This window comes from Notamacropus eugenii, chromosome 3 (assembly GCF_028372415.1).
Source record: "Notamacropus eugenii isolate mMacEug1 chromosome 3, mMacEug1.pri_v2, whole genome shotgun sequence".
Lineage (NCBI taxonomy): Eukaryota > Metazoa > Chordata > Mammalia > Diprotodontia > Macropodidae > Notamacropus > Notamacropus eugenii.
In genome coordinates this window covers 427,852,848-427,871,151 of record NC_092874.1, presented here as the reverse complement: position 1 = coordinate 427,871,151, position 18,304 = coordinate 427,852,848, and the positions used below count along the sequence as shown (strand labels likewise).

The 18,304-nt window shown below is 51.1% G+C and overlaps 1 protein-coding gene across 1 annotated transcript in view; it reads left to right on the top strand.

Moving 5' to 3' along the window:
- Positions 1–399: 399 nt before the first annotated feature.
- PLXNA1 (plexin A1) overlaps positions 400–18,304 on the top strand; it is a 291,520-nt gene continuing 273,615 nt past the window's right edge. The window contains exon 1 of the mRNA XM_072598341.1: positions 400–683. The gene's annotated coding sequence lies outside the window, so the exon portion shown is untranslated. The remainder of the gene's footprint in view (positions 684–18,304) is intronic.

Here is an 18,304-nt window from a genome sequence, read left to right as displayed (position 1 = left end):
CTTGTCCCCCAAGGATGTCTGGAGGATCCGAGACATCTCTGTGGAAGGCTCAGCCCGAGCCCGGCTCGCCACAGGCGCCATGCGGGTACACGCGAGCCGCCTGCCTCAGTCTCTCCTCTGTGCAGTGGGGAGAGGACTGGGCTGGCTGCGGCTCCGCGCCCCGGCTCTTGCCGACGGGCTCCGGGTCCCACTGGCCCCGTCCTCCTCGTTCTGGGTCGGCCCGGCAGCGCCTGGGCTCCCGGACTGGCTGGCTGGCTGGCTGGCATCGCTCTCCTTAAGGCGGCCGACTGGCCGGCTCGGCGTCTTTCTCGCTCGCCATCGCCCTTTTAAGGCGGCGCTGCCTGGCCGGCTCGGCTCGGCGCCGGCGGAGTCGGGCAGGGGTCGGGGCGCCCCCTGGAGGCTGGCGGCGGCGCGGCGGCTCCTCCCCGGCGGGAGGGGCGGGGGAGCGAGGGAGGGTGTGTGAGTGTGTGTGCGTGCGTGCGGGCGGGCGGGGAGCGCGCTCCCCGCGAAGTCAGAGCGAGGCTCTGGTTCCCTCGGAGCCCCGCGCCGCATTCCTTGCCCTCCATTCATGCTGGGCAGCGGCGGCGAGCAGGCACGGGAGCCCGAGCGCTGGCAGCGGCGGAGGGGGCGGCCCGCGGCGGCGGCGGCGCGGAATGTGAGCATGGCCGGCCCGGATCGCGGCTGTAAGTGCCCGCCCGGAGGCGAACTTTTCCGGGGCTGCGGCGGGGCTGGGCGGCTCGGGCTGCGGCTCCGGGCTGCGGGCGCTGCGGCGGGGGTGGGATCGGGAGCCGCCGCGCTCCGCCCGCGCCTGCCTCCCGCGTGGCTCCCCGCAAGTTGGGCTCGGGCCGGATGTGCCTGCCTGCGCACACACTCGCACTCACGCACACCCACCCTCGCGTGCCCAGGCTCCGGCGGCCGAGGTAGGGGGGCACGGGGCGCGGAGCCCCCTCGGCGGGCGAGCCCACGGGCGGCCGGGGCGGGGGCCGGGCACGCGGGACCCAGCGGGCTCTGGACGTGCCGGGCTCCGGGCTCCGGGCTCCGGGCTCGGCGTTCCGAGTGCGGGGACGAGCCTCGGGCTGCCTCGGAGCGGCCCCGGGCCGCGCGTGTGCGTGTGCGTGCGGGAGAGCCGGGCGAGGCGAGGGGCGCCCGCGGAGGACCCCCGGCCGCGCGCCGGGGCCAGTCTGCCCCGCTGCCACCCCGCGTGGGGTGGGGAGGGACGGGGCTGGAGGGACTGCGGCGGCGGCGGCGGCCCAGGGCGGAGCTCGGGCAGCCCCGGCCCGCTCGGCCCCCGCCGCCGGCTCGCGGGGCGCGCTTCCCTGGGGTCCCGGGGACGGGCCCCGGCGCGGTCTCGCGTGTGCCTGGGGTGGGGGGGCGGTGGGGAGGCGGCCATCGGCTGGCCGCCGCTTTGTCACCGGCTCGGTTCCCGGGGGCTCTGCGGGCGGAGGCTGGAGCTCCCGGCCCGGGGCTCGGAGGAGCCCCCGGGGGTGGCCGCGCTCGGGGGGCTGCCGCGGTGACCTAACTCCGGAGCCGGCGCAGTGGGAGGAGCGGCCGCGGAGGAGGGGGTGGGCCGCGGCCGCTGCCCGGGGCTCCTTCCCCGCAGAGCGGAACAGGAGCCCCCCGCGACCCCCACGCCCGGCCGCCCGCCGGACCCAGCCCTTTGCCGGGGGTCGGGGGGAAGGAAAAGTTTGCTTTCCGCCGCTTGGCCTGGAGCGGGCGGCGGGTCGGGGGCCCGGGGCTGCGGGGGACCCCTCCCCAGGGCCCCCTCCCCGGCCGCTGCTCCCGAGCCGCCTCCGGGGAAGCTCCGCCCGCAGCCCGCGCTGCCCGGGAGCCTTCCCGAGGAGGTGGGGCCGGCCCCTGGCGCTTTCTCCTTCTCTCCCCCGGAGCCGGGAGACCGCCGTACGGAGGAGGAGGAGGGAGGAGCCCGAGGAGCCCGGCCGGAGGCTCCCCGGGCGGGCCTGACTGCGGGCATCCCGGCGGCCGGCTGCCCTCGGCCCCCGCCGCTGTATGTACCCAAGCCGAAGGGCAGACGGACCCACCCGCGGCGGGCTCGTACCCCCGGCACACAAAGCCAGTCCGCCGGCCGGCCGGCCGGCACCCCCCTGGCCGGCGTCTGGGCTTCTGCCCAGCCCCGGGGCGCATTTCTGCGGTGGAGGCTGCTTGTGTTTGGGGTGCCGAGCCCCGCGCGGCTGGGGAGCTGACCAGGGCCGGGGGTCGGGGGCCTGCCCAGCCCGGGAATGGTGCTGGGGGGCTGGGCCAGGCCAGAGCTAGAACTGCTGAATGCCGTGGGGCTGGAGAAGGTAGGCATGGCAGGGATAGTAGATGGGGGCGGCGGCCGGATCGTGCCATGCCTGGCATATCAGGTCTGCTCTGAGGTTTGCACAGCTCTGCTCCATTACGTGTGGCTGGTTTAATTTGACTGGGGTTTGGGGGCTGCTGGGGATAGAGCCTTGGAGGGGGGACTTGAGGTTTTGATGATGGGTAGGTAGATGAAGTTATTTCTGTTTAGAAGGGGGCGTGGAAGGTGAAGTTCTCCAGGGAGCTCCCCTCCCTTGCCAGGTCATGATGCCAGACTGGCTCTGGTGGCAGCCGGGGGATAGGAAGGCAGGCATCCCTAGAAACCCGGTCTCAGCACCCACAGAATCACAATATTCTAGAGCCAGCAAAAGGGACCAGAGAACCCTCACTTTACACTTGGGGAAACTGAGTCCTAGAAAAAGGAAGTGATTTGTCCAAGGTCATGCAGTGTTAATTGACAGAGCCTGGTTTCCTGTGTCTCAGACTGGTCCACTTTCCTCTGAGAGGTGGGTGTTGTTTTTTGTTTTGTTTTTAAAACCTTGCCAAAGTTGTGGTTTTTCCCTTTGGGAACAGAATAGGAAAAGCTGTTTGGGAATCATCCCGGCAAGCCAGACTGGAATCTGAAGGTCGGTTGGCCAGACTACTGAAGTTAAAAGTGAGCTCTTCTTCGAAGCAGATTGACTTCCCCTTCCCCACCATGCCTTTCTGGGGGGGACTTGGGGTTTGGAGAGAAAAAAAAGGACCTCGATCTGTGTAGGGGATGGTGACAAAGATTGTGTGACCTGAGGGTGGGAAGGAACCCTGCTCCCCAGTCCCCTGGTTCTGTCTATACATATTCATCCTGGGCCTTGAACTGCCCAGTGCACATTTCCCCGGGAAGCTTCTTCTCTTGGTCAGCCTAGAGAGGGAACAAGAGGCCGCTATTGACTCTATCAAGGGTTATCCATTTGAAAACACCATTTCCCTCTGAACAGCATCTAATTGCTTCCTGAACAATCTCAAGGTCTTTTGTATAGACTCAGTGGGTAGAAGGGCTGGGTATCTATCTCCCAAGCTGCGACAAGGGAAGGGAAAGAATGGGATCTTTCCTGCCCAGTGCAGACTAGGGGGCTGGGAAGAGAGCACAGGAGGAGGAAACTGCAAACTGAGGAGCAGGGCTTAAGTTGGGGTTCTTTCTTTTTTTTTTAAGGAGAGAATTTCTCCATTTAAAAGAAAATCAAATTCAGTGCCCAAGTAAACTTGCCTTCTTAAAATATAGTTCAGTGTTCAGGTGAAGAGGACAGTTAGTTACTCATTGGAGGGGTGAGTAGCTGCTTTCTGGACCTTGTTGAGATATAGGAGGGAAGGAGAGGTGGTTAGTGAGAAGTGAGTGGTTAGTGATTCCCACAGGAAATCTGACCTCTTCCGACCCTTTGTTCTCTGGGGTCAGAGATGCTATCTCTGAGGAGCTGTTTGTTTGGGCCAAAACCCTCAATTAGGACTCCTCAGGCTTGACCTGTTCAAAGAAGCTCTTCCCTGATGGACCCTCTGCCTGGCTTTTTTCTAGAATAGTGCTTTTTTTGTTGGCATGTTTGGCAGGGCTTCTTTGATTGCCTTTTTCCTCTTCCCCCATTTTTCCTAAGGCATTTTTTTTATTCCTTTAGTAGTCCCAGATCCCAGATTGGAGTAAGAGAAAGGGTCAATGCTTTCCTATCTCCCCCAGAATCTAGTCTTCACACTCCCTCTTTGTGTTTGCCAGGAATGTTGTATGAATGTAACGGGGTTTTCGAAGTGTCACCAGGGCACAGAGCAAGGGACTTGCCTCTGAGACTTCAGGTCTGGAGACCGCTGCCCCCAAATACCTTGTGTGATTAGCCTTATAAGCCTTAGAGTTTGTTTGTAAGGGATGGTGTCATCCCTTATTTTGGTTTTGAGCATGACAAATAATTCATTAGCCCATCTTAGCCGCCCTCCTTCCCCTTAAGCTCTCAAGTAACAAAGATAAAAAAATAAAATCTTGAACTTGAACCTAATTATCTGCCTGAGTGACTCCGTAAGATTTCTTGACTCTCCATCACCCCTTGTTTGGAGAAATCAGAAAGGGCCAGGTTCTAGTCTGGGCATTAATTAGCTGATGTGACCTTGGGACAAATTACTTTGTGACTTTCCAAATTTCCTCCTTTGAAAAATGAGGAGTTTAAGAGAAGATGACTTTTAAGGTCTCTTCCAGATGTGACAATCCTGTGTTCTAAGGTCCTCTCCAGCTGTGTAATTCTGTGTTCTAAGGTCTCTTCCCGCTATGATAGCCCGTGTTCTTAAGTCTCTTCCAATTGATATCCTATGTCCTAAAGCCCTTTCCGGCTGTGACGGTCTCTGTTGTAAGATCTCTCCCAGCTGTGACATTCTTTGTTCTAAGGACCCCACAGGCTCTGAAATCTTAGGCATCTGTGAAGTCCAAGACGCTGTGGCCCTTTGGGTAGTAGAGTGGGTGTTTGTTTCCCAGGCATCCAGACTTCCCCGATCACCCTGCCCATTTGTGGAAGCTTTGTGGAGGAGTAGACTCACATACACACACACGCATACACATACACATACACACATATCCCCCTTAAGTGAAAGAAGGAAGGATCTTCAAAGTCTTTGGAAACCTGCTCTAGGAATCAGTGTGGATGTCAGTGAGATCTCCCCAGAGGCTCTGGGAGATATTCTGAGCCTGTCGGTTTTTTAGCAGCAATTTTGAAATGAGCCGGAAATCAAAGCAAATCAAAATCAGATCCCTGTCTGAATGGGCTGAAATTATGCCGCCTCTGTCGATAGGCACCGGAAATATCCTGGTATTCTTGGTGTGGTGTAGACAGAGGGCTATTGTCCAGGCTCAGGTAAACACAGGCAACTGTTCCATTTAGATGTTTGTTTGTTGAATTAAAAAAAAATTGAGGGGTGGGGTATGAGGTAGGGAAGGGGTCTGGGAGCTGATAGCCTTTGCCAGGTTGCCCCTGACAGCTGATGAATCAAGAACTGAGAATTATTTTTATTGGGGACTTTCTTGGTCCCTTAGGAGATAGCCTGGTGTAGTAGGAGGAGGCTGGAGTTAGGTGTCAGAAGATCTGAGTTCTAATCCTGTCACTGTAGCTAAGTCTTTGTGTGACCTTGCTCTAGTCATTTCCTCTGGGTCTTGAGGTTTACATCCAGACCTGATGTCCTGTAAGAAAGATCTCAATTTGGAGGGGGATTTTCAAAGGGAACATAGAGATGGTATAATATGCACACATTCTCAAAACACCTTGTGGGTTAGAATCTTTGTGATATTAACCCTAAAAATCATCCCTTTGGGATCATCTTGTCCAGTTCCTTTATTTTGTAGATGGTGAAAGTGAGGCTTAGGGGAGAACTGGATGGCTTGCCCATTGTTGCTAGTAATGGAGATGAGAATGGAGCCTAGGTTTCCTGACTTTCAGTGCAAAGCTATCTCTGGGTTACTCCAGGTTTGATGAGCATAGGTATGTTCTGGTCCCAGCTCTGGCTCATTCATCCTGTGTGTACTGAGTACTCAGGCTAGGTTCCTGTGGCGGACACAGGAGGGAGAAGAGGGCTTTGTTCCATTTTCCTTCTCTGGAAGGTTCTTATCTTTCCTTTCTGTTTTTATCCACATTCAGCCATCTTTCAAGGCCAACCTGAAATCCTTCCAGGCCACAATGATTCAGCCATTTATCAAGTGCCTGTTCCGTGGGGGGACCCTGCGCAGGGCAGCCCTGGGGATACAATTGGCCTCAGTCTCTCTGGGGGGCTCACAATTTGCAGCATCCTTTGGAATCCTCCAGCATTTATTGTCTGTGGTACGTCAAGGATCTGTGATTTCCTTGGTGTGGGTAACCCCTCTAATAATAATGATAACAATAGTTAACAATTTATATAATTCTTTGGGGTTTGCAAAGCACTTGGCAAATATTATCTCACTTTTTCTTCACAACAGCCCTGGGAGGTAGGGGTTATTATCCCCATTTTACAGCTGAGGAAGCTGAGGTGAAGTGATTTGCCCTGAGTCACACAGCTAGTAAGTGTCTGAGGCCAGATTTGAGGCCTAGAGATCTTTCTTCTATGCCCTCTGCTGAGACAGCTCCTAGTCTGCCTGCCAGTTCTTCACATGGTGGCTCCTTTGATGAGATACAGGGGCCTTTATTGGCCTTTCATGTGACCTGCATGTCACCCTGAGCCATGGGGGGGGGGCGCTTGTGGAGGGTTGTGACACAGCAGCCTAGAGAAAAGGAGATGGTAGAGGTGTCATGAGACTTACATTTGAATTTGGCCTCTGTCATTTAGTGACTGCATGGCCTCTAAGGTCCCTTCCAGTTCTAAAAGTTATGATCCTGTGATCTTTCAGGTAGCTGAGTGGCTCAGTGGATAGAGCACTGGGCCTGGAGTCAGGAAGATCTGAGTTCAAGTCCAGCCTCAGACACTAGCTGTGTGACCCTGGCCAAGTCACTTAACCTCTATTTGCCATAATCTACTGGAGAAGGAAATGGCAGACCACTTCAGCTGATCTTTGCTGAGAAAACCCTGAAGATACTATTGTCATGGAGAGTCTGACACCACTGAATGACGAAACAACAATGATCTCATGACCACAGGCCTCAGTTTCTTCATCCGTAAAGTGGGGATAATAATAATAGTAGACTGTCTTTCTTGTGCAGTTGTGAAGAAGAGGTTCTGTGAGGCTTGACGAAGAATAGAAATGTGAGTTACGGGTATTCACACCTCTCACAGTTTACAGTCATCTCCTCATAACACCCCAGGAGGTAGGTCATATGCTTTGTCTGCCATTTGAAAGTTAAGGAGACTCAAGGCAGAGAGGTCACGACTTGATTGAAAGGATAGAACTGAACTCAAACCCACGTCTTCTAGCTCTCTGTCATAGAATCACAGATGAAAGGATCGTAGCTCTGGGTGACCTCCATAGATGGAAGTCCTACATATAGCTCACAGAGGGACTCTTTATTTTGAAGATGAGAAAACTGAGGCCCAGGGAGGGGTTAAGTGATTTAACAAGGTCCCACAGGTAGTAAGCATCAGAGATGGGATTGGAACCCACAGCCTCTGATGACCTAGCCAGTGAATGTCTTGTACCACTCAGCCTCTCTCGTGTTACACTACCATGCATTAGACTCCTTGTGGTATGTCTTGTATCCCCTTCTAGTGGTTCATCTGCTGGAGGTCAGAGACTGGATCTTAGAATTCTGTGCCCTGAACATCTGTGGAGGTGAGAAGGCCCTCCCCCAGGAATTCCCATTTGGATTGAGGCCACAAAAGACACTCTTAGGATGGTGTAGCACTTTTCTTCTCCAGATGATCAAACTGAGGCCCACCCAGGTGGGCTCATTCTAATAGCATAGAGCCAGGACCAGGTGGTCTTCCTCCTTAGATAGGGTCCTATCTGAACTGACTTGTCCAGCGTGGAAGTACCCTGATTTCATTCCATTTAGACTTTGGAGAACTAGCCTGTCTTTCCTTCGGGGCTCCCTCCTCTGACTGGAAATTGGATTTCTTAGGTTGGCAGTGCTTCATTTGTAAAGAGGAAACAGCCCAGGTGGCTTGGTTTCTAAACAGCCGTGGGTGTGTGTGTGTGCTCGAGCATGTGTGTGTGATCAACACCCAGCAAACTGTAGGTTTTTACCTTCTCCCACAAGTTTGGTCCCCCAGCAAACATTTTCCGAGCAGCTGCTTTCATAGGTGATGGTGGGCAGGTCGCCTCTTACCTGGGATCAGGGTCGGGGTGGAGTGTATATCATCTTGACACGAAAAGCTTAGTTACCAAAGAGAATAAGGCTGGTTTTCCCACCCTCAGAGAAAGAAGCTTATTCTTTAGGATAGTTTCTGTTCATAGCATCCTGGGATCCCGGGTGGGAAGAGATCTTAGATCACTTAGTCCGCCTTCTCCAATGTACAGATCAGTTTGAAATGGAGACCTAGAGAGAGCAAATGACTTATCCAAGGTATCAAATTGTTAATAAGTAGGAGAGTTAGGATTTGGACATAAATCTTTGGATGTTAAGGAATGGGCGCTGGTGCTTTGGGGAGGCATTGAAAACAGAAGGGAATTAGCCTGGAGGAAGTGACCTTTGAGCTGGATCTCCAAGGATTTCAGCAGATAGAGATGGAGAGGCTATGAAGCCCAGCCTGATCAAAGCCCCAGCAGGGCATCAGGAATGTGAACAGTCCAAACAGTTGAACTGATTTTGAGTTTCTTCATTTGTAAAGTGAGGAGCTTGGCTTAGGTTATTTCTAAGATTGTCTCCTATTGCCATGGTCTGTGATTCTGTTAGTTTCACACTCTTACATCTTTTCTCTGGTCTTGTAAGGGTTGGCTGTCAGGTACCCAGGGAATGACTGGGGGACCCAGAGAAGTAGAGAGCAGTCCAGGGTGGTTGGAGTGTAAAGGGTCCACTGTATACAGACTGGGAAGGAAGGATGAAGCTAAGTAATAGAAGGCCTTGAATACCCGACTAAGGGGCTTGTATTTTATTCATTGCCATGAGAGACAGCGTGGTTAGTACGTAGAGAAGATATTGGATTTGAAGTCAGAGGACCCTGGTTTAAATTCTAGCATTTCTGCTTTTTGCCCACGCTACCTTGAACAAATCACTGAATCAGTCTTGGCCTCAGTTTTCTCATCTGTAACATGAAGCAGTTGGACTAGGTAGTCTCTGGGGACCCTGGGGACCTTCCTAGCTCTAGAGTTATAATTCTATGAGGAACGTCTATAATTTTTTGAACAGTCCTGGGAATGAAGTGTGAGGGCTGGGAAGTCTTCGTTCATCCATTATATAATGCTAGAACTATAAAGAAGGCCATGAGAGAGGCAGCCTCCAAGTCAGGAAGGTCCGGGGTTCAAGTCTGGGTGACCCTAGACAAGTCACCTAATCTCTTATCTCCCCAGGCAACTTTCTTAAAGTTGCAGGGTGATTGCTTATGTTCCTGAGAAGAGGGAGTTTCCACACTGGGAGTACCCTGTGCATGCCCAAGGAAATAACAAGTCTTGACTAAAAAACTGTGAAAGTTAGAAGAGATCTTAGAACATAGAATGTTAGACCTGGAAGGGACCTGAATATTTATCTATCTATTGCTTCTTTGACAAAGGTCAGTGTCACTACACAGTTAACCTGTGTAGTGAGTGATCACCTTAGAGCAGCGCTCATGCCCAGAAACTATCTGCCTTCAGCTGAGCTCAGCCCTCACATCTGGGCATCCATGGAAAGAAGAACAGTCCAGCTCGGGCCTTAAAAGGTCATCGCTTCAACTGCCTAATAACTCACACCAGTAATAATACTATAATGGCTGACATTTATAGAGTACTTGATAATTTACAAAGTCCTTTGCATAGGTTATCTTATTTGATCTTTCCAGTGATGCTGTGAAGTACCATCTGGTAGGAATATTATTATCCCTTGCTGATAGAGGAGGAAACTGAGGCCTGGGTGAAGTGCCTTGTTCCTGGGGGCCCAATGGTGGGGCTGGGACCAGGACCCAAGGCAGCATTCCATGAGCACAGTCCCCTGCTGCCATCTTGTTTGTGCCTCCTTGGCAGGTCGCAGTGCAGGATTTGGGTCAGGGATTAAGGATTCCCTTGGGGTGGATGGCTCACCACTGAAGTTTGGGGGTTATTCAAAGCCCCAGGTGAGGGGGACAGTGAGGAAGGAAATCCCCAAACTTGCTTTCACTTCAGCATCACATTGTCTTCACTTTCCCATGCTTTCTTTTCTCAGAACTCTTTTTTGACACCAGCTGAAGGGTGAGAAATTCTGGCTCTGGACAGATCACCCTGCAGATGACCTCGCCCCTAATTCCTTAATTCCCTAATTCCATCCTCCCAATTCCTTCCTTTGGAATTCTTCTTAGGGGGGGTAGACCTCACATCCTCTCCTTCCCCCTGCCTTAATTACATCACCATAATGTCTCCTAGTGTCCCTTCTTTCCCCCTTCCCAGAGACCATATTTTTAAAGATAAAAAAAGAAAACGTTGCTTATGTATTTAATGTTATTTTTAACAACCCCCACACATGGCACTTTCTAGTCTCTGGGTGCTTCCTACCACAGTCCTAGGAGAGGTAGGTAAAGATCATCCCCATTACAAGGAGGCTCATAGGCATTTAGAACTGGAACTTGACTCCCGGCTTCCCCAACCCCAGGGGCAGTGACCTTCCAGCCGACCCTGCTGCCTCTTTCTTGTCCCAAGGATCTTTGTGTCCTTCCTGCCTCCCTCTTCCTTCCTCTCATGCCCTGACTGCCCCTCCTGGGTCTTTACCCTCCTCTGTTTGAAAAGAGGCCCTGTTGTTCAGTGCTGAAGACCTGAATTTGAGTTCCAGCTCTGTCCCTTACTACTGTAGTAATCTTGGGCAAATCATTTCACCACTTGGAGACTCAGTTTCTTTACCTGCAAGTGGGAGAGACTGGGTTAGAGGACCATCTTTGCCTTTGTTTTACGCAGTGTCACATAGTAGGTACTTCCTAAATGCTTATTGACTGACCAAAGGGATGCGACTGAAGACAAACCCCGAATAAGCAGCACTAGACTCTTAGTTATTTCAGGAATCCCTAGCCAAGGGAGGAGGGAACTCCAGGCATGGGGGGAGGGAAGGAGGAAGTTTGAGAAGCCTCTTCCTCACTCCATTTGCCTACTATTTAATATACAAAATACAGGGATGGTAATTGCATTAAGATGTATATAATTATACTGTAGGAGGAAAAAAAAAGCCCACCCCTTGTTAATTGTAGGTCTGTTTTGAACTGATAAATGTTGAGTGATTCATGTTTTCTTTGGAGTTCACCAACATTAAGCCCCAGTCCACAGTACCAGCCCCAAAGAAGCTTGTTTTCACAGTTTGAGCTCTCTATACTGGAGCCAGAAGAAGGCCAAAAAATCTTGCCAACAAAGCCATGGTGGGATAGCTCCCTTTTACCCTTCCCTCCTCCTCTCCCCCTCTGTGGGGTCCTGGAGCTTCCAGGGACTGAGGGTGGTGACTAATGCTGCCTGTCACCCATCAGTCCTCCACCAGAGAATGTATTGCACAGAATATTAGCTTTGGGAAGGAAGGCTCATCCCTTTTATAGTCTAAGAAACCTTTTTGTAGCGTTTCTGATGGGTGGGCCTTTAGCCTTGGTTCAGATACTTTCAGACAGAGCCTCCCATTTTAGGGAGGTACAAAGGTTCATCTTTAGATTTTTACCCAGATAGGCTGCCCTGTACCTTCTGATGGTACCTGGATCTGTTCTTGGGGGTCAAGCAGAGCAAATCTCCCCCTTCTTTCACAGCCTGTCTGCCATCCTGTGACCTCTGCCCATTGTGCCTTGTCCTCTTTCTGGGGCTTCAGATACTGGAAGGCGGAATTGATACGCCATCTAAGTCTTCTGTTCACCAGACTCCATATGCCCAGTTCCTTTAGCTGATCCTCATGTGAGAAGGTCTTCAGTTCTCTGTTCTTCACAATTGTGATCCTCTGGCTAGGTTCCTGTTGTTAGTATCCTTCCAAAAATCTGGTGCCCAGAATCGGACCCAGGGCCCTCATTGAGGTCTGGCCTGAGGGAGATGAGAGGTGCTGGCTTCCTGTGTACCCTGCCCTGTGCCAGGAGAGCTAGGAGAATGGACTGGGCAGAGATTATTATGGACTTCTAGCCGTAGACCCAGGAGGAACATCAGGAGCTGGTCCAGACCAGCCCTCTCATTTCACAGGTGAGGACAGGCCTCTTCCCTTGGGCTTCCATGTTGGGTTGAGGAGGCCAGATTCACATGCCCTTGTGTCATGTGACCAGTGGAGGTGGTAATTGTGTGCTAAGTGGTGAGGGATGGGGGTGGGGGCTTGGAAAGGGAGGAGAGAAAATAATTTTAGTGCCTATTTATGCAAGGTGTGACTCTTGGGCCACTGGTTCACTTGGAATCCTAGCTTCATAAACCAGGCAATCCCAATTCCTCAGGGCCATCAGGACCTCAGAGGCTAGCTCTAGTCCAGCTTGTACCCTCAGGGGTCATGAAATCTGCACTGTGAACATTTACACCTTGGAAATGAGCAAACGTTACAAAGCAGAGCTTGATTTATTGTCTCATTGGTTGTCTGGAGTTAAAAAAGTGATGGAAGAAATGTTAATTATGCAGGTTAGAAAGCCTGCCTACATTTTTCCCCCTGGAGAATCTGTGGTTAAACATTTAACATCCCACTCCTTTGTACCCCAGACAGCAGCATCCTGAATAACATTTCCCAATAAGAGGTCACCCAGCCTCTGCTTCCTTCTGAGGAAGCACATCAAGGTGTCCTGATTCTTTCACTGAATGACCTTGGGCAGATTGCTTAACTTGCTGGGCCACAGTTTCTTCATCTGTAAATTGGGTCAAAGGGTGATAAAGCCATCATTTATTACAAGTTTAAGTTTTTCATGGGCTAATCATTTTTATTTTGTTCTGTAGCTCTAAATGGACCCCTGATCCTGGCCACAGACTGAGCTCCTGTCTGACCCCTGACCTTAGCTGTAGGCTGAGCCCTGACCTTGGTCTCCCACACAACATGGCCTTAGAAATAAGAGACATGGATATGAATTGCGTTTGACTTAGGGCCATCTATTCCCCATTATGATATTACACTTGTTATCCTACTGACAAATGTCATTTTGTGGCTTTTTGACACATACTCAGGAATGCTTTCAGTATTACACTCTAGCTTAGCATTCATGGCCACTCCTGCCTATGGGAGCCATCATTATTAACAGAATTAGCATGAAACTATTTCCCTTGACTGGGACTTTAGAGGTAGCTAGGTATATCACAGTAGATAGAGTAGTGGGCCTAAAGCCAGAAAGTCCTGAATTCAAGTCCATTCTTCAGTACTTATGAACTGTGTGGTCCTGGGCAAGTCACTTAAGCTGTTTGCCTCAGTTTCCTCATCTATAAAATGAGGATCATGATAGCACCCACTTCCCAGGGCTGTTGTGAGGATAAGTGAAATCCTTAAGTTCTTCATGAAGTGATTAGCACATAGCACTTCATAAATGCTTTCTTCCTTCCTTCAGTTAAGGTTAGATGACTTCAGCCTTCTCCAGAACCCTGGACAGTGATTGCAGAGGTGAGGCTGTCTGGCCCTGGCTTTGCCACTCTCTGCCTTTGGTGACTTTGGGCTCCACTTTGGATGAGGTCAGGTCAGGAATTTTCCTCTGAGATTTGTAGATGATAACTTTTTGAAGCTATGCCTTTTATGTCCCTGCATACTTCAGTTAGTGTCAGAGAGACTTGACTCATTAATGGTTGGTGCATTTTTAATTTTTGATCCAATTCAGGTTAGTCTTTCTTGGAGGTTGTGTGCCAGGGCCTCATTCTGAGGGAGTGGTGACCCTGGATTCTTGAAGGCTTTTATGCCACAGCAAGATTTGAAATGAGGCCAGTGACCAAGATCAGAGGATTTAGAGATTGGGACCTAGAGGTTATCGAGTCCAGGGGTTTGTATCATGGACTCCCCAGAGTACTCTGTGAATCCTATGGACCCCTCCTCTGAAATGTTACTAAGTGTATAAAATAAAATCCAAGAGAATTAGAAAAAAAAATCAATGATATTGATATACAGTTATCAAGATATTAAAAGCAAAACCAAGCCAGTTGGACAGACCCAGGTTAATAGCTCAACATCTTCATTGTAAAGGAGGAAACTGAGGCAGCCCTTTCATTTTACTGAGGAAAAATGAGGCCCAGAGAGGGGCAAGATCTTGGCTAAGATCTCATTGGTAACAAATAGCCAAACTGGGTCAGAGCCCAAAGTTTTAGCTCCAATTCCAGTGCTGTTTTCAAGAGAGGAGCCTCAAGTGGAGCCCCTTGGAGGCTTCTAGCTGTGGGTGGGTGGGGGTAACAGGAGAGCTTTAGGCCTGAGCTCTGTTTGTGCCAAGGCATTTTCCTGTTAATGAGGTGAGTCAACAAACAGGTACAAACTCATTTGTTTATTTTGGCTTAAAAGAAATCTCTGGTTGAGCAGGCAAGGAGTCCCTTGGACTGTGTGGTCTCTCTAAGGCTTCCATGCCGCTCTTAATATTTCATCACTGAGCATTCGATGATCTGAGACACCTCCCAGCATTGGCCTTCTTTGTTCCAAGAGCCTTCCCAGCTCCGCCTCTGTTCTGAGATCTCTCTGGGTGCTAACTAATGTTCTAGTCTCCAGTCCCGTTCAGCTGAGATAGTTTGCTAATCCAGGAGCCTCTTTAATTAGAAGCAGCCTTGGTCTGGTTGGTTGACTCTGGCCAAGCATGGCACGATGAATCAGAGTGGTATGGTGGAAAGAGGATCAGACCTAGAGTCATAAGATCTGGGTTTGAACCCCGGCTGTAACATGCATTAACTGTATGTCTTTGAGTAAGTCACTTAACTTTTCTGAGCCTCAGTTTCCACATCTGTAAAACCGATGCTTGGTTTCAGGAAAACACTTTGTGGTTGTTGGAGCTATTGAAAAGAAATGACTACCATCCCTCGCTGAATGTTTCCTAGTAGTGATGGGAGTTGTTGCTGGTGTGGATTCCTGGCTGATGAGGTAGTCTCTGACTCTCAGATTCTGTAAAAATGGGGAAGCTCAACACCACCTGTTCCCAAGGAGAGTGGAAGGAAAATGCTTTGTACGTCTTGAAGGTCTACCGAGTTAGGAGTTCTCCCCTGTCATGGCCACATCCGGTTTTACTCCTTGTTTTCTGGTCCCTTCTCGCTCTGACACTGTGTGTTCTGAGGTTCTTGTGTTCTAAGACTCCTAGCTCTGAAGTCCTTTCCAGCGCTGGTCTTCTGTGTTCTAAGGGGCCCTCCAGAGTCCACCTATCTTCTAAGAGCCAATCAACAAGTGTTCGAGTTGTGCTAGTACGTGCTTGAGCCTCCTTTTAGCTCTAATGTTCTGTGGTTCCTACCAGCCCTAGTATTCTGTGACCCTGTGCTGGGTCGAAGGGTTGGCATATTAGCTCTCCTCTCCTTACAGGGAACCCCGTCTTCTAGCCCCCAGCTTGCCAGGATATAGGAGCCCTGTGCAGAAAGGGAAGTGGTCTTCGACTCTGGAGATTTTCTTTTTCACTTCTCCTCTTACCACAGCTGATCCAGGTCATGCCCTTTGTCTTGGGGATTATCAGTCTTGACACCCTCCTCTTCTTCCTCTGCCCCTCCCCCTCCCTCAGCTGGGAAGGGTGACCGGATTGAAAGGCTGTTGACCTTGTGACTTGTGCACACACAAATACACGTACCCACACTCATATGTTGTAGGTTTGTCCAAAGGCGTGTGTGTGTGTGTGTGTGTGTGTGTGTGTGTGTGTGTGTTGGGAATCCTGTTTTTCTCTTGGTTGTTTCCAGATGTGCTCCTGAAAAGGGGAACAGCTACAGTTGGTCTTTTGCATTCTCTTCTTCCTCCCCCCCCCCCCCAGTCTTGGAGTTAGTAGGGCAGGATGCTTGAGATGCCTCTCACATTAGAGAAGACACATATTTTCCCCAGGGGCTTTCCCTGGGGAGGTGTGATTTCTGAGGATGGGGCTTGGGGGCTTTGGGGCTCCACCGCCTAGGCGAGGCTGGAGGAGGGGGCTTTCCAAGACTTCTACTTCCCCAAGTTGCTCCCTGCTCCTTCCCTTTCCCTCCACGTCAGCTGATGATGTACATTAAGGCTTTCTCCACTGAGCATAACAGAGTGTGGAAACTGCCTCCCAGGACCTCCTGAAGAGGAGAGGAGCTGTGACTCATAGAAACATCTCCCAGGAGGGCATCTTTGAGGTCAGCTCAGCAAATTAAAAGCCCAGAGTGGGAATTTGACCTGTCCCAAGGTCAGCAGTACATTAGTGACTGAGGCGAGACCAGAACCCATTTCTTGTAACTCCCAGGTGGATCCTCCTGCGCACTTTGGATGCGAAGCAGACTTGTCTTAGGTGCTGAATTTTTTCCCTTAATGACAGCTGTTCTCTCCTCTCCTTCCCCTCCACTTTCCTTTGTCTTTAGCTGGATTGTCCCCTCCCCCACCTTATTACAGGCAAAGCCCTTCACCTGAGTACAGTGGAAAGTACCCTGCCTTGAGCTTAAAAGGACTTGGATTCAGATCCTGCTTCCGAGTCCAGTTACCTGAGTGACCTCGAGGCCAAATTCCCTGGGCCTCACTTTCCTCATCTGTAAGATGAGACAGTTGCACTAGATGTCTCACAAATAGGTCAAAGCAGGAGACCATGGCTATTTCAGTGTAGCCCACGCCCAAGATGGAACCCCAAGAGGGCCTTGGCCTCTTTATATCCATCCCCAAGCAGAGGGGGAGAGCCAGTCTGCCCTTTGGGGCAGGCCTCCAGCCTCTTCCAGCCTGGATTTCCCAGGGGTGCTTAACAGAGCTTACTTTGGGGGAGTCCTGTGAGTCACACAAGGTCACAGGGGTTCAGGATTGGAAGGTCTCCATCTTCCTGGTCTTTCAATGAGACATGTGCATGGACCTTCAGTGTCCCGTGGTCCTTCTCCGTCCATCTCATCACAGGCCAATCCAAGCTCTTGTATAGGTGGAGGGGAGCATCTGTGTTCAGTTTCATGTGTGTAGTGAGGAAGAATCACATAGATTATGTGCTGAGTTTCTGCTTTCATTTTTAAGCACAGAAAACCCCAGGTCCTCAAAGGCTGTACCTGTGAATGGGGAGTTCATTTCAGTTTGCTTCCGTTCAGCAAGCTTGTATTAAATATTACTGTGTGCCAGTAACCATGTTTGCGGATAGAGATACATAGACAAAAACCAGGCAGTCCCTGCCTTCAGAAAACTTACGAGCTTCTGGGAAACAGTATGTGCATGTCTTCATAGACATGAAACGTGAGCAGAGTCATGGGGAAGTGGGCATTGGCTGGGGTGGGAATGGGAGTTAGGAAAGTCCTGGTGTTGGAGGGAGGGGTGGTTGAGCCCAGGATGCAAACACCTTCCCCTCTTCCCCCAGTTGTGGATGGGACCCTGGGTCTGGAATCAAAGGAAGTGGGTTCAAATCCCAACTCTGATCTTTTCCTTACCTTACCTTGTGATCCTAAGCAAGTCACTCACCCAGTAAAATGAGTGAGTGGTACAAGAAGACCCATCCCTAAGGTCCCTTCTTGTTCTAAATCCTAGGATCCTTTGTACATTTAAACCACACACACTCACAGTGCTTCTATACATGTGGATTCATACCAGCACACAGATATGCCTTCAAATGCATTTGCATGTGTATATACACATACACATTACTTATTCAGGTTGACTAATTGCTTATAGACAACCAGGTTTATTTGTTTTTTGTTTTTTTTTCCAGGGCATCCCTTCCTTCCCAGGACCCCCTTCCACTTAGAGGCCTGAGGCCCTGGGGCATACCTTCCTTGCCTGGGAGAAAGAAATGTATTTTTAGCCCCTGTTTGTGTGGCTTGGGAGGCAACATTAACGCTGTCTCCTTTGTGCTGGTTTTGTGTTTGTTTAACCAGGACGGCTTCAGGCCTGGGCTCTGAGCCAGCCTGTCTGCCCAAGAGGTTCTTAGAGGCTGGAGGGGGTGTGTGGGTAGGGGGGAATGCATGGCAGCCATGTTCACTGCTTGCCACAGCCTGGCCCAGGATGGGTAGAGTGAGCCAGCTCAAATTCTTGCACCCCCTGCCCTCCCTGCCACCAACCCCAACTGCCATGGATATGGAGCCATGACAGGCAAGGCCAGTCATCATTTGCGATAGCCTGGACCCTCTTACCTCTTCCAGCTCAGTGGCTACAGTTGCTTTGGGTCTCTTTTGTGGGGAGCCAGAGGCAGGTGTGTTCACTCTAGAGAATCTTAGTGGATGGCTCATGGCCAAGTCCATCTGGGACTCACCCCATCAGATTATGGGAGGCAGCTCAGAGCATTCAGTGGTCTCTTTGGAAGGAGCTCTTTATGTCCCTGTAGACTCATTCCTTCCCTGGTCCAGGTCTGTGTGACCTCTTGCCTGAACTGCTGTACCAGTGGCTTAACAAGTCTCCCTGCCTCTAGCCTCTCCCTGTGCCAGTAGTTGGAAGAGACCCGAGGACTGTGAATG